Consider the following 15,972-nt stretch of genomic DNA (forward strand, 5'->3'; position numbering starts at 1 on the left):
GAGAATTGAGTTTTAATTGATGAGCATGAGGAATGTAAGACTGCATGTCAGGAAGTATTGAACTGAAGGAGGTGTGATCTGTACTAGGTTGCTGAGACCATCAGATCTCCCCCTCCCCATAGCAGTGATCCCTGTCCTCCCCGGCGATCTCGGCTACAGCTTCCTCAAACTCACTGAGGTCAATGGTGTCAGCTCTGCCCCACCAGCCCCCCCAACTAGACCTGTGCTCTTTCCCACCTGTTGTGGACAAGCTTGCCCTGGTGAAGACAAAAGAAAGGCATGTGACGAGAAGAGATGGATCATAGATTGGGAAAGATGCTTGTCCCTGTGTGTGGTGAGCCCTCCCCAGCAGGTCTGAGGATGGAAAGCGCACACCATGGTAGGTGGCTAGTGAAAGCTAGTCAATCAGTGGTGATATGCTGTCCTCTGCTAAGGGTTGTGTGAGATCCCTGACAAGAGTAGCCCTTTGTGTGCATGATGCCACGATGAGGGTTTGATATTGGAGGGAGTTGAATGATGTCTCACCCTGGCGGAGCGGATGAGATCATCCATCCTCTTCCTGTGCTGCACTTTGTTTCGGACGCTGTTGCCAGCCTCACTGACTTCCTTTGTGTCTGCCTCCCAGGCCGGAGAGGTGAGGTTAGCATACCTCCTGGAACTGTCCCTGGGATACAGGACATCCTTATGTGCCCAATCCCCTCTGATCAAGGTCTTGAGGGCCTGTTGGGTGAAGTAGGGAGCTGCCTTATTTTTTTGGCTCAATGACATCTCTAACGGTGTCCTGGAGACAGCTGGGCTGGAGGGAGCAAGATGTGTGTGCTCCAGTGACGTTTAAATATGTCGCATGGACCTTCAACCCCTCCAGACAATGGCGGGGTGGATAAATCAGCTCCTGACCCGCCAGGCGATTCGGAGAGATACTTGCATGTGCATAATTAATGAGCTTCCAGGCACAGAATTGGGTGCAATTTCGTGCCATTCCGAACGGCGGGATACACGCTGTGGAAACCACCCGCCGCTGCATTTAGTTTGAAAGATGAAAAATTCTGTCCTTTGTGTCACAAGTGAGCTTCACGAATCACAAGTGAGCTTTAGGAATTCAGGTGTTGAGCACAGGAATTTTCATCTATTCATTTTAAGAGACAGTGAAGCCGTCACATGGGGTGGTTGGTGCGTGCTGGCAGAAATCCAGGCAAGAAGTTCAGCCACAAATAGGCCTCTATATTTGCTAGCTGAAGGAGGATAATAATTGATGGGCCTACAGAAACCTGCTGCAACAACAGATGTAAAATCTACTGCTAGTTAAAGGAGTTACAGCAGCACTGGAGAAAGAGGTAACCTGGGCAGTGAGATTGCAGTAAGATGCTAGAGAAAAGCAGTGAATGTCAGGGACCCTTTTCTGGATGTTCCTCTAAAAATGATACACAACAAGAGGGATAGGCCGTTTGAGGTTGGGAGACAGAGACGCTCCATGAGTGTGATGTGCAATACATGGAGCCGTAGCACCGACTGTTACCTACTTGAGCACCAGGACTTCTTTACAGTGCATGAAGGAACTTTGCAACCAGACTAACAAACCAACCATGGTAAGCTACTGCATCCCATGCCTCTTCTTTGCAGTTTCTCCATGTATGTGGCACTCCTTCATTCATTACTCCTAAGGTATAAAGGAGACAAAGATGTAAATGTTTCTGACCTTACTGATCAAAGGCTCCACAGGAATAATTTCCTGGCTTCCTGGTCTGTGAACTCAGGTCTCTGGATTCTTGCTAGATTAGATGATTGCTGGATGAGCATCACTCATGGAAGTGGTGAAGAACACCTTGAGGGATCTGAGAGACAGATCATAGGAGTCATCCGGAGTACAATTCTACACACTATTCATCAATGACCTTTCTTCCATCAGAAGGTCAGAAGTGGGGATGTTCGCTGATGATTGCACAACGTTCAGCACTATTTGCAACACTTCTGTGTCCATATGCAGCGAGACCTGGACAACATTCAGACCTGGGCTGATAAGTAGCAAGCAACATTTGTGCTGCACAAGTGCCAGGAAATGACCACCTCCAAAAAGAGATAACCTAACCATCTCCCATTGACATTCAATGGCATTACCATCACTGAATCCCCACTATCAACATCCTGGGGTTACCATTGACCAGAAACTGAACTGGACCAGCCATATAAATATTGTGGCTACAAGAGAAGGTCAGAAGCTAGGAATCCTGTGGCAAATAACTCACCTCCTGACTTCCCAAAGCCTGTCCACCATTTACAAGGCTCAAGTCAGGAGTGTGATAGAAAACTCTCCACTTACCTAGATATGTACAGCTCCAACAACACTCAAGAAACTCAACATCATCCAGGACAAAGCAGCCCACTTGACTGGGCATCCACCACCTTAAACATTCATTCCTCCATCACCAATCACAGTGGCAGCAGTGTTTGCCATCTCCAAGATGCAATACAGCAGCTCACCAAGGCTCCTTCGACAGCACCTTCCAAATGTGTGACCTCTACTACCTCAAAGGACAAGGGCAGTAGATGCATGGGAACACCACCACCTGCAAGTTCCCCTCCAAGCCACTCACCATTCTGACTTGGAAATATATCGCCGTTCCTTCACTCCCACTGGGTCAAAATCCTGGAACTCCCTCCCTAACAGCACTGTGGGTGTACCTACACCACGTGGACTGCAGCAGTCCTCGAAGGCAGTTCACCATCACCTTCTCAAGGGCAATTAGGATCGGGCAATAAATGCTGGCCTACCCAGCAATGCCTACATCCCGTGAAAGAATATAAATAAAAAATTAACATCTGAATCTGACCTACTTGACAGAAAGACCCTTAGACTCACCAGCACATTCAAAGTGTATGCTTTGACCATTAACATTTGGGCCGTGTGGAACACTTAGCAGTGCTAACTGCTTCCTAAGGTCCTTTCTGGCTTCATCTTTTAGGGACTGCAGCGTTCAATTGATACCATCAGCTCTGCTCACTGCTGATCATTGAGAGCTCAGTTACAAATCACAGCACAAGTTGTGTGGCTCAAACCTATCTTCATGATGCTGTCCTTTCTCCTGATTACACCTCATGTGACATTTCTAGCCAGCTCCCCCCGATACCTGCTCATGTATGTTGCAGGTTGCAGGCCCCGACCAACCGTACAGCTGAAGTGGCAATGCGTACTGCTAAAATGTCTTCCCCATTGAGGGCTACCTTGTTCCCAAGAGAGATTTGGAACCACAGCTCAGTCAAGTATCAGTGTCATCCCTGCCTCTCCACAGCCCAGTGCAGCATAGGAATAGGTTTAAGAACAGTAGGCACAGAGTTTCTTCTAAGCCACCTAAAGCAGACTTCTTGAAAGAAATTATCAAGGGAGTGCTGTGGTTTGTAGAGACTGATGAAAGGGTAACTTCTAGCTGCTTGTCTTCTCCTTTGGTGTAGCTTTATTCTACATGCCTCCATGATTTCCTTTTACACTCTCTCCTGCCCTGCCTCCCTCAAAAAGGCATAAATGGGAATGGTCATAGTGAAGGCCATGGCAAGGTCTCAGGATGAGTATGGAAGGATGGGACGAGAAAAGATTCACTTCTTGAAGCTGTCTGATGGACAGTTTACAGAATCCTTTCTTAGCAGGAAAAGTAATTTTTCTAATCAGTTCAGTCAAAGCTCATGTTCCAGGCAAACACTGCACCTATTCAAAATTTGTGAACTCAAGCAATTCCTGGTTTGAAGTCATGCAGGCAACGTATTCCTCTTTTCAACAAGCTTTAGTGTAATTCTGGTGTAAACTGCAGAATTTCTGCCACAGTAGCTTTTACCCTTACTATCCTATCATTTGCATACATGCAAGACTTTGAGCTGGGCAGATTTCCACCAGCAGGCAATCCTACTGGAAATTAGAGTTGCCCTGAAGCAGGAGTGATCACAGGCTAGAGGGGACAAGGCTCTATGAGTGCACTCCTGTTTAATACCCTGGCAGAGGGAGCTTTGGAATATAAAGCCTTACATTTATCTTTGTGAGTTTTGTTTCCTGACTGTCTTTCAATAAGGAGAATGCACATGCATGGAACATATGGAAAGTCTGGCTCAATCACACATGAAAAATTGCAATAAAATTACAGAGAATATTAAGACATACAATCGATTAGGGCTGAGAAAATATTTAAAGAAATAGATCTGTCAAAGATCATGCGTGTGCAAAGATTAGAGCCAAAGGCCATGCATGCACAATTGGGGGTGACTGCAGGGTAAAGAAACAAATAACAAAATCCAGGTGAAGAAATCAAGCTTCAGGCAAGGTTAAAATGAGTCTCAGGCCCTTGAGACAACTATTGGCCTCTAGAAAGAGCCAATAGTTTGGGAATAACCTGCTCGCCAATGTTCAGTTCTTCAGGTTCTGTCAGAACCAGTTTGCTCCAGAGCTGGTCACAGCCTTGATTCAAAAAGACATAAGAGTTGAATGGTGGGGGTGGGCAAACTAAGTTGCCCTCAATATCAAGGCACCTCCTTTTTGATGGAGAATAGCATAAAGGAGTTCCAGCAAAACTGAGGACAAAGTACCGGGAATAATACCTGATAGAATAGTATATTGTATTTGATGGAGACGAATCATGTTAGCCCCATGGCATCCCTGCTAGAATTCCTCAGGACTGTAACCTTGGCCCAACGAAGTTCATTAATTAGTAAGAAGAGAACTGGGGCTGTTTGTTGATTTTACTGGTTCTTCTAATAATGGACACCAACTTGTATTTAAAAGGTGCTTTAAACAAACAGAATTTGACACTGAGCAGCAAAAGGAGAAATAGGGGCAGGTGACCAGAAGCTTGGTTAAAGAGGTAAGTTTTAAAGAGCATCTTGAAGGTGAAAAGCATGGACAAAGAAAATCAGGGAGCTGCAAAAGACCAGACTTGGAGGAGAATAGAGTTCTCAAAGGGTTGTAGGGCTGATAGAGTTTACAGAGATGGAGAATTGTGAGGCCGTGGAACAATTTGAAGGCATAGATTAGAATGTTAAACTTGAGACTAGATTGGGAGCCAATGTAAGTCAGTAAGCACTGGGGTAATGGGTGAGTGGGACTTGGTGTGATACGAATGAAACAACTCATGCTAGGTTCAGCAGCACCTGAATAACATTCACTCTTGGGTCTAATAAATGGCAGGTAACACTTGCATCACATAACATTAACGCTGGACCAAAATCCTGGAATTCCCTACTTAATGCTATCTTAGGCATTCCATCAGCACAAGGGCTGCAAGGGTTCAAGAAGGGTCCACTGGCTTCTTAGGCCAACTAGGGAAGGACGATGAAAGTGGTCTTGCCTGCATTTCTCACATCTTGAGTATAAATTAATTACAGGTAAGTTTAATGGTATTGTGGCGGGGGGGTGGGGGAGTTATTTTATTTTTCCATGTTATAATTCAACTAGGTCAGATTTCTGTAGCCCTAAGTCCTCCTTTGCTGAGACATACGGACTCGAAACGTTAACTCTGTCTTCCTCTTCACAGATGCTGTCAGACCTGCTGAGTTTTTCCAGCAATTTTTGTTTTTCCTCCTTTGCTGTACTTGAGCTGTTGAATTCTAAACCCAGGAGTTTGACCTCAAAATTTAAAAAAAATTCTGTCCATACATTTATGAAGTTTCTCTATTTTCTCTAGAGATTCTCCTTCCACTCATAAATGCTCATAAACTCATCACAGTTAAAATTAGTTTCTAATTGGCTGGAAAACTTCACTGCAAGATTCAAAAACAATGAAATTAATAACTTAATATAATACTTAGTAAGTACACTCAGAAAGGCATTTTAATATTGCGCTGTTGCTAAATTTTTGCTCAGTTTTATGAGAAACCTATATTTTGTTTAACTACCTTTACTTAGCTGTAGTATTTTCAGAGCACTTTACTAATATTTGGATCGACTTGACTAGACATTTTATTTCAATATTTGAATTTTTAAAAAATGGGGCACCAGTTTTCCTTAAGGTGTAATGTTTCAGGATTTGTAGAATAGCACATGTACATGTCATTTACAATAGTAAAATGTTCGTGCAATAGTAATGAAAACAGAAGACAACCCATTCTAGCTGCACCTTGTTTTTTGTTCATATTTGTTTTGGGATGGGACGTTCAAAGGTAATAGTTTTTCCTGAATGTGTGATATTTCAAAAAGAATATGTGTGATTTTATGTGGAAGTAGATTCTATTTTTGTTATCCAGATATAAGCTGATTCATTGAATTACACAATGTCACTAATCTACCTAAGGAAATTAATTAGTTATAGCTCGGTTCAGTCAGCATCCAGCTAGGACTGTTAACATTTAAGGCCATGGGCCAGAATTTTACGTCCTGCGGGCGGGCGCATGCCCGACCTGTCTGGCCGCGAAATAGCACAAGATGACGTCAGGTGAACGTTCCGACGTCATCACGCACTTGAGCGATATCTTGCTCAGCGGGCGCACGCAGCGGCTGGAAATGCGCCCGCTGACAATTAAGCAGGCAATTAAGTCCATTAAGGAGGCAATTGAAAGCGATTTTTCGTGTCTCATCCACTTTTACAGTTGGCGGATGGGCCAATCGGCCAGGTGGCCTTTACATTTTTGCTCAAACCTCAATCAAGGGCAGGATGAAATCTCCGTGGGGGAATGAAATAAGGAGAGATATCTGGGGACTGCTTTTTTATGAGGTATGCTTTCAGGTGCTTGACTGTGCTGCATGGACGTATTTTGCAGCATTTTTGTTGTTTTGTTTATTTGGTGGAGGTCTGCAGATCCCTGAGGCAGCTGTCTGCCTTCAGGGACTCACTGGAAGTGCTCATGGCAAGTGACATTGGCGCCCATGCTCTTTCCACCCCCACCAGTACTGCTGAGCCTTTCTCAGCGTGCATTTCACGCTGGCTAGCCATTAATTAGCCAGCCAGTGTGAAATCACGGTCGGGGGCCCGTTTCCCACCTGCTCTCGAGCCTGCCGATCGTGCGCACCCAACGAGCGAAAAATTCAGGCCCATGAATTTTCCCAAGGGCGCTCTCATTCTGCTGTCACAACTGTATAAGAAGTTCATTGAAGACCCTGTTTGTGCATGTAAATAGGGTTGCTTCCATTCTTCTGGGAAAGTGGTGGCAGCTAAGCAGGAGAAGTTCTAAGGAAATTCATGACCTATAGAGAGGTTTGAAACTGTATACGCTGAGCAGCTGTCATAATAATTCATGTGCCAAATTCATGTTCTGCCAGTAGATGTCACTTGTACTATTAATAAAGGAGAGCTTATAATTTTATAGCGTATTTCACATCCTGAGGATGTCCCAAAGTCCTTCCAGACAATAATTGTTTGTAGACGCGAACAGCAATGAGATGAATGAGGAAAAAATTGTTGAGGAATGAATGTTACAGAACATATCATAGATTAAGATGCAAGAAGGTATGCCTGCTGTATATATAGAGGTAAATGTTCAGAGTTGATGCTGGCAATAAGATTCCTCAACCCAACTAGCACTCATCAGAACCTCATGGGTGCACTGCCAACAAGTTTTCCATCCATTAAATGGACAATCACTGCAAATAGACCTATGAGCCACTTTGCAATGGTGCCAGCTCAGAAAATGCAGGCTACTATTTCCATATTTATGTATAACCTTTGAAACCGAGTACAGTATTCTATTGTGGCTCAAAAGCATATTACAATTTTCTGTTGAGTACCTTTACAGTGCACCAACATGATCAGTCTTATCCTATACTTTATGTAGTTTTAATATTGTTACAACTTATAACACAATAGAAGGACTTTTTTGGTCATTCAGAACTTGAGTATTGCTGAAAAAAGACATTTTGTCAAAGTTTATCGTCTTGCACTCATCAGGACAATCACAAGAATAGTAATGTTAGGGGAAGCAACAACTTTATACTGTATAAAAAGAATGTTGATTGGTTGGAAAGTGGATTCTGATTAGTAGAGGCGCTGCCATGGAGAATGAACAGTTAATGGTGACTGACAGTTAACTGCCAAGCATTGTTCAAAATTTAAACCAGGCAGCTTGACTCTGATTAGTCAAGGCATTATCCTGAGAAATAAACCAACGAATGGCTATCACTTAATTTGTTTAGTTGAAACAGGCACAGTGTGTGTACATGTTCTTTCTGTCTGCAAAGAACAGTGCCCTGTGTAGTAATATATATAGCTTCCAGTGCACACAGATGCACCACACTGCGAGCCCTACTGACAATCTTAAATTGGTTGTCAGCGTAATTTTTAGCACACAGGATTAATTAGCAAATGTTGTTTAATCGCGGAATCACATCTAATGTTGGACACTGTGTTTTGAGTTTTGCAAGACTGGCTGATTGGGCATGGTCTGTACCTTACCCATTGCGAACAGTGGAAGGGACATGCTGTTTGATATGATCTGCCAGTCTTTGAGACGTATGACATCACACTGGAACTGAAATTCATATATCGCATTACTCATTTGTGTGATAGGCAAAACGCCTTTTTGGCTTGATGGCAGCATCCTGTTAGGGGCGAAAAACATTCATGTTGTTACTGCACAGTAGCAGCATGAAACAGCTAGCTTCACCTGTTGCTTAAATTTTTGAGATACAGTGCCCTTACAGGGTAATCTGAGCTAGACTAAGCACTTTTCAGGGCTGAAAGTGATGGCCTTAGGCCCGTTCTTGAGTTTGCATGATGTACAGCATGAAATGATTGGGTCAGGGTAGCCAATATCCTGCAGGATGTCTTTGATGCGCTCTATTTCAGCATCAAGCTTGCATGGTGAACAAATGGCTTGTGCCCTATTTACGAGGCTGCCGGTAAGGGCAATCTTATAGTGTGTGGAAATGTAAGAATCCCAATTCATGTATTATCCAGTGAAGATAAGCTTGTGATAGACTGTGGTAAAGAACCCCTGGCAGATTTCTCAACTAGTACATCAAGGAAAGGGAGTTCATTTGACTGCTCCATTTCAAAAGCGAATTTAAGTGCAGGAAGGAGCCCATTAAGACATGAAAGGAAATTATTACATGCAGCTATGGATCTAAACATAACGAATGTATCATCCACATATTGGAAATATGCAAGTGGTAGGAGGCTAGGTGTCATTCCATCGAAGACACATTTCTTATGGAACCCAACAAAAATGTTTGCGAGAGCTGGGCCTAGAGGGGCTCCCATGGCAACACCATCTATTTGGGCATACATGGTGTCATTAAAGCTGAACTCAATGAAGACTGATTCACGCAATGGTGGCGGGTCTAGATTGTGATATAGTGCTGCAACGCAAATATCTATGGCTTCCTTAAGTGGAACATTGTTGAATAGGCTAGCAATGTCAAATGAGCACATGGATGCAACATTGCTATTGATATGCAATATGGTCTTCGCAAATATGAAGGAATCTTATACCGTGTATCTGGAAAACTTGTTCAAAACTGGTTGTAACAATTTGCCCAATTCATGCTGTACAGAACTGATCATAGATAAGATAGTGCATAAAGGGGCATTACTATTGTGTGTCTTGGGCAACTCATACATATGTGGATGCAGCGAGATGTGAGGATGAACCCTGTCATATAAATCACACAGCAGCTCATCGCTCTAACACAAGTTCAGAAAGCATTTTTTTTTAGCTTACTTTCGAGCAGGGCATGTTGAGCGGCAGGTCCAATGGATATGAATTTGAACCCATCATTAAGAATGGCACGCATTTTATTGATATAGTCATGCTTGTTAAGGATGACTATTCCTGTCCCTTTGTCAGGTTTACTGATGTGTATGTCCGGGCTGGTCTTAAGAGCTCTCAATGCTGTAAGACATTCATGTTGCATGTGAAAATCGGACAGATCATTCAGAATCCTGCAATATGTGTGCTAGGCGTGCTTTCAAGGATTCAACATCTTCAGTGGACGCTGGTTTGTGGAGGGGATAGTTGGGAGTAGGGGAGTTTGAACTCAGCAAATACCCTCTTCCCGTTTGATTTGGGACGAAGTCACACCAAAATTGAAACCATGCACCAGGACAAACTCCTCACTTTCAGAAAGCACATGGTCATAGAGATTTACTAGATATTTAGTTGCTTCATTAATTGTGTTGCCAAACCGCATCTGCTTAAGTGAGTTTATGGTGCAGTCATCTATTGAGCCAATTAAACGGCATAAATGGTTCAAATCAAAAATGAAAGAAATTTGCGCACCTCAGACCAAGCGCAGTGTAGGGCATGGCATAAATTAGTAACCCTGTTACCAATCTGTTCAATCTCATCTCGCAGAAACGTTTGCTCAATCATGGGACTGTCTCACTTTAGCAGTATCAATCCAGTATAAAGGCGTTGCTTCCCCTGACATTGGTATTCTTGCGATTGTCCTGATGACTGCAAGATGAAAAGCTTCGACAAAATGTCTTTTTTCAACAATGGAAACAATTGAATTCTCATTTCATCAGTCTTTAACTTAGTTCTCGTAAGTTTACCACCCCTTCGTCTATAATGTCCTTTCCCCAAGCCTGACATCACTGAGCAGCCCAGCAAAGAGGGAAAATTAACTTGACATTTGTGTACTGAAAAGAAACTTGATGTTTGTAACAAAACATCAAAATTTTTCTGCTAAATATTTTCTTTCCCATTAATAAAAATGCATTTGCACCAGTAATGATCACAAATAAATGTTTTTGCAAGTATACCTGTCACTTATAATCAAAGCAATTTTTCAGATAAAATACAATAAATCTTGGAATGACATGTTAAGTAACACATTACTGCGAAATAGTGACCACACAATAAAGAGGATAGCAGCCAACTCATCCTGCAGGGAGACCTTTGTTTCTGTTCAATTAAACATGTTTTCCTCAACGTGTGATATTTCAATTATTGGAAGTGTGATTTCATAAAATTGAAAATTTCAAAGATTCAGAGTTAGAAGGCTAAATTAAGCATTACCAAGGATTCAGTAATGTAAACACAGTCAATAGAGTAAGCATGTGAGCAAGGGGAGACAGTGGCATAGTGGGATTGTCACTGTACTGATAATCCAGAGACCCAGGGTAATGCTCTGAGGACCCAGGTTTGAATCACACCATGGCAAATGGGGAATTTGAATTTAATAAAAATCTGGAATTATAAGTCTAATTGTCGATTGTCAGTAAAAACCCACCTGGTTTTCCCTTTAGGTCCTCACCTGGTCTGGCTTACCTGATCTGCAGTAATGTGGTTGACCCTTAAATGCCCTCTGAAATGGCCTAGCTAGCCACTCAGTGAAAAGGAATAAAATCGAATGGACCACCCAGCATCAACCTAGGCACCGGAAACAACAACAGCAAGCCCTATTGACCCTGCAAAGTCCTCCTTACTAACATCTGGGGTCTTGGATTGACATCCTCACAGAATCATACCTTACAGATCATGTCCCAGACACCACCATCACCATGTCCTACAGAGATGGCAGCAAAATGGAGGGAGTATTCTTCCATGTTGAAAACCACTTGGAGGAAGCACTGAGGGTGGTAAGAGGGCAGAATGTACTCTGGGTGGGGGACTTCAATTTCCATCACCAAGAGTGGCTCGGTAGCACCACCACAGACCGAGCTGGCCGAGTCACAACCAACAGGAGGGGGAAACATATTTGACTTCATCCTCACCAACCTGCCTGTCACAGATGCATTGGTCCAGGAGAGTATTGGTAGCAATGACCACTGATGAAGTCCCATCTTCACATTGAGGATACCCTCCATCATGTTCTGTGGCACTACCACCATGCTAAATGGGATAGATTTCAAACAGATCTAGCAACTCAAGCCTGGGCATCCACAAGGTACTGTGGACCATCATCAGCAGCAGGATTGTACTTAACCACAATCTGTAACCTCATGGCCTGGCATATCCCCCAATCTACCACTACCACCAAGCCAGGGAATCAACCCTGGTTCAATGAAGAGTGCAGGAGGGAATGCCATGAGCAGCACCAGGCATACCTAAAAATGAGGTATCAACCTGGTGAAGCTACAACACAGGGCTACTTGTGTGCCAAACAGCATAAGCAGCAAGTGATAGATGAAGCTAAGTGATTCCAGAACCAATGGATCAGATATAAGCTCTGCAGTCCTGAATGGACTCCACATTCAGTCATGAATGGTGATGGACAATTAAACAAGTCACTGAAGGAGGAGGCTCCACAAATATCCCTATCATCAATATTGGAGGAGCCCACCACATCAGTGCAAAAGATAAGGCTGAAGCATTTTCTCCAATCTTCAGCCAGAAGTATCAAGTGGATGATCCATCTCGGCCTCCTCTGGAGTTCCCCGGCATCTCAGATGCCAGACTTCAGCCAATTTGATTGACTCCACATGATGTCAAGAAATGGCTGAGGGCACTGGATACGGCAAAGGTTATGGGCGCTGACAATATTCCAGCAATAGTACTGAAGCCTTATGCTCCAGAACTTCTGGCGCCCCTAGACAAGCTGCTCCAGCACAGCTACCTGGCAATGTGGAAAATTGTCCAGGGATGTCCTGTGCACAAAAAGCAGGACATATCCAACCTGGCTAATTACCACCCCATCTGTCTGCTCTCAATCACCAGTGAAGTTATGGAAGGGGTCATCAACAGGACTATCAAGTGGCACTTGCTTAGCAATAACCTGCTCACTGACACTCAGTTTGGGTTCCGCCAGGGTCACTCAGCTTCTGACCTCATTACGGCCTTGGTTTAAAGATGGTCAAAGAGCTGAACTCCAGAGGTGAGGTGAAAGTGACTGACTTTGACATCAAGGCAGCATTTGACTGAGTGTGGCATCAAGGAGCCCGAGCAAAACTGGAGTCAATTGGAATCAGGGGGAAATCTCTTTGCTCGTTGGAGCCATACCTAGCACAAAGGAAGGTGGTTGTGGTTGTTGGAGGTCAATCATCTCAGTTCCAGGACAACACTACAGGAGTTCCTCAGGATGGTGTCCTAGGCCCAACCACCTTCAGCTGCTTCATCAATGACCTTCCTTCCATCATAAGGTCAGAAGTGGGGATGTTCACTGATGATTGCATGGTGTTCAGCACCATTCGTGACTCCTCAGATACTGAAGCAGTCCATGTCCAAATGCAACAAGACCTAGACAATATCCAAGCTTGGGCTGACAAGTGGCAAGTAACATTTGTGCCACACAAATGCCAGGCGATGACCACCTCCAACAAGAGAGAATCTAACCATTTCCCCTTGACATTCAATGGCACTACCATCACTGAATCCCCCCATTATCAACATCCTGGTGGTTACCATTGACCAGAAACTGAATTGGACTAGCCATATAAATACTGTGGCTACAAGAGCAGGTCAGAGGCTAGGAATCCTGCGATGAGTAACTCACCTCCTGACTCCCCAAATCCTGTAGAAGTCAGGGGTGTGATTGAATATTCTCCACTTGCCTGGATGACTGAAGCTCCAACAACATTCATGAAGCTTGACACCATCCAGGACAAAGCAGACTTGATTGGCACCACATCCGCAAACATTCGCTCCCTCCATCACCAATGAACAGTGGCACAGTGTGTACCATCTACAAGATGCACTGCAGGAACTCACCAAGGCTCCTTAGGCAGCACCTTCCAAACACACGACCGCTACCATCTAGAAGGACAAGGGCAGCAGATAGATGGGAACACCACCACCTGGAAGTTCCCCTCCAAGCCACTCACTATCCTGACTTGGAAATACATCGCTGTTCCTTCACTATTGCTGGGTCAAAATCCTGGAACTCCCTCCCTTGACCTACATTGTCTTCTCGACAAGCAACGATTGATTTTAATATTGTTATCCTTGTTTTTAAATCCCTCCAAGGCCTTGTCTCTCCTATCTCTGTAATCTTCTCCAGTCCAACAACCCTCTGGGACATCTGCTCTCCTCTAATTCCAGCCTCTTGTAAATCCCAATTTTAATCACTCCACCATTGGTGGTTCTGCCTTAAAATGCCTAAGCCCTTATCTTTGGAATACCCTCACTATACCTCACCAACTCTCTACCTTCCTATCCTTAATACACTTCTTAAAACCTACCTCTTTGACCAAGCTTTTGGACATCTTACCGAATATCTCTTTATATGGCTTGGTGTCATGTTTTATAAAGCTGCTGTGACAATCTTGGGACGTATGTTAAAGGCTCTATATAAATATAACTTTTTGTTGGTAGTTTTAAAGTTAGATAGAAGAGGCTGTGCTTTGCTTACTAGCTTAAATAACCTTTATATTACTTCCCCCCCTCCCCCGTTGCCCTAAAGTATGCACCATGCCCCATTTCTGACTAATAAAGCGTATCAGTGAGCAACGTCTTCCTGTTCATTCCACATCGCACTTCCTTTCCAGTGATTCTCAAATCCCATGAAATAATTTAAAGAAGGGTCTGACCAGGAGCAAAGTATGTACATGATTTAACTATGCAGCAGTGGAATGGTGCATGATCATTTAATTAGCAATGTCTTTCCAAGCACAAATTGGCTTACTCCTACTTTTTCGTTAATGTGTGTTAACCATTGTTGGGGCAGTAGACAAGTAGTAAACAGTGACAAGCAGTCCCTTAGGTTACCCGCTTTTTACACATGTCTAATTTTCCAATGCATTTGGACATATCCTGTCACCCAAATTTCAAAATGTGAAAGGTAAGTCATTTCTGCCTAGCCTAATAGCGTTTTTTGAAAGCACCACTGAGCTTGCAGATGGAGGAGGATCACTAGACTTTCTATGCATGGATTTTCAGAAAATATTTGATAAGGTTTTATCAATCAAACAATCTTAACAGAATTTTTAAAAAATTCATTTATGGGATGTGGGCATTGCTGCCCAGGCCCACATTTACAGGCCCCGTAGCATCCCTAATTGCCCTTGAAAAGGTGGTGGTGAGCTGCCTTCTTGAGCTGCAGTCTACATAGTGTAGGTACACCCACAGTGTTGTTAGGGAGGGAGTTCCAAGATTTTAACCTAGAGACAGTGAAGGAACAGGGATATATTTCCAACTTAGGATGGTGAGTGACTTGGAGGGAAACTTGCAGGTGGTGGTGCTCCCATGTGTTTGCTGCCCTCGTCCTTCTAGATGGTAGCAGTTGTGGGTTTGGATGGTGCTGGAATTTGAGTAAGTAAAAATAATCATTTCAATGCAGTATTTTGAGTGTTTCAATTGTACCATTCATCCAAAGGGAACATTTGTTGATACCTTTAATTGGATAGGTGAACCGCTGGTTAAGATTGGGGTTATTATTTAAAAGCATAATATTTAATCTGTCCCATAACTCAGTTGCTGTTACTTTGTGATGGGTGTCAATTATATTACTCACAGATTGGCAACCAGCACGAATATTTCACAAGATTCCCAATGTTGATGTACACCAGACATTACGTTTACACAGCCGACACCTTTGTTCTGCATAGACATGACACACAGGAGAAAATTTCTCCTGTGCACTGTGTAATGAAGAGGTGATGCATATTCAGTGCTATATTGTTTGGTTCAGAGCAAAAGGATGCATCACAATTGTTAGGTATGTGGGTTTGATTTTACAAATTGGGGTTGGGAAAATTTCCAGGTCCTGATTCCACACCATGTCTGCATCATTCACACGATGTAATTTCCTAGGCCTGAATTTTCTGGTTGGCAAGGGTGGGGGGGGTGGTGTGGAGTGGAAGCAGTCGGGTCTGCGCCACCATTTTATGCGGGCGGGCCAATTATGGCCCACCCAGTGTATTTCTCGACTCCCGAGGATAGTGGGAGTGGGCGGGCGGCAGGGGGCATGGACGGATCGCCAGGTCCAACAGCGACCAGGCAGCCTGTTTAAATGAAGACCTGGCAGCCTTTCCTAGGCTGCTCACAATGGCAAATGCAAGGCCACAGCAGAGGGCTTCTGATGAGCAGGCCAGTCCGGAGGGTAGGCCAGCGGGACAGACTAGGCCGGAGGATAGGTTGGGGGGAGAGGCCAGGCCGGAGGGTAAGGCGGAGGCCAGTGTGCCCCTC

At 43.9% G+C, this 15,972-nt stretch overlaps 1 protein-coding gene across 1 annotated transcript in view; it reads left to right on the forward strand.

Moving 5' to 3' along the window:
- The first annotated feature begins 1,895 nt into the window (after positions 1–1,895).
- The window catches only part of hao2 (hydroxyacid oxidase 2 (long chain)), a 337,305-nt gene continuing 323,228 nt past the window's right edge, over positions 1,896–15,972 (forward strand). Inside the window, exon 1 of the mRNA XM_078559623.1 lies at positions 1,896–1,902. The gene's annotated coding sequence lies outside the window, so the exon portion shown is untranslated. The remainder of the gene's footprint in view (positions 1,903–15,972) is intronic.

The sequence above is a fragment of the Cetorhinus maximus genome, chromosome 16, assembly GCF_964194155.1.
Source record: "Cetorhinus maximus chromosome 16, sCetMax3.hap1.1, whole genome shotgun sequence".
NCBI classification, from domain to species: Eukaryota; Metazoa; Chordata; class Chondrichthyes; order Lamniformes; family Cetorhinidae; genus Cetorhinus; species Cetorhinus maximus.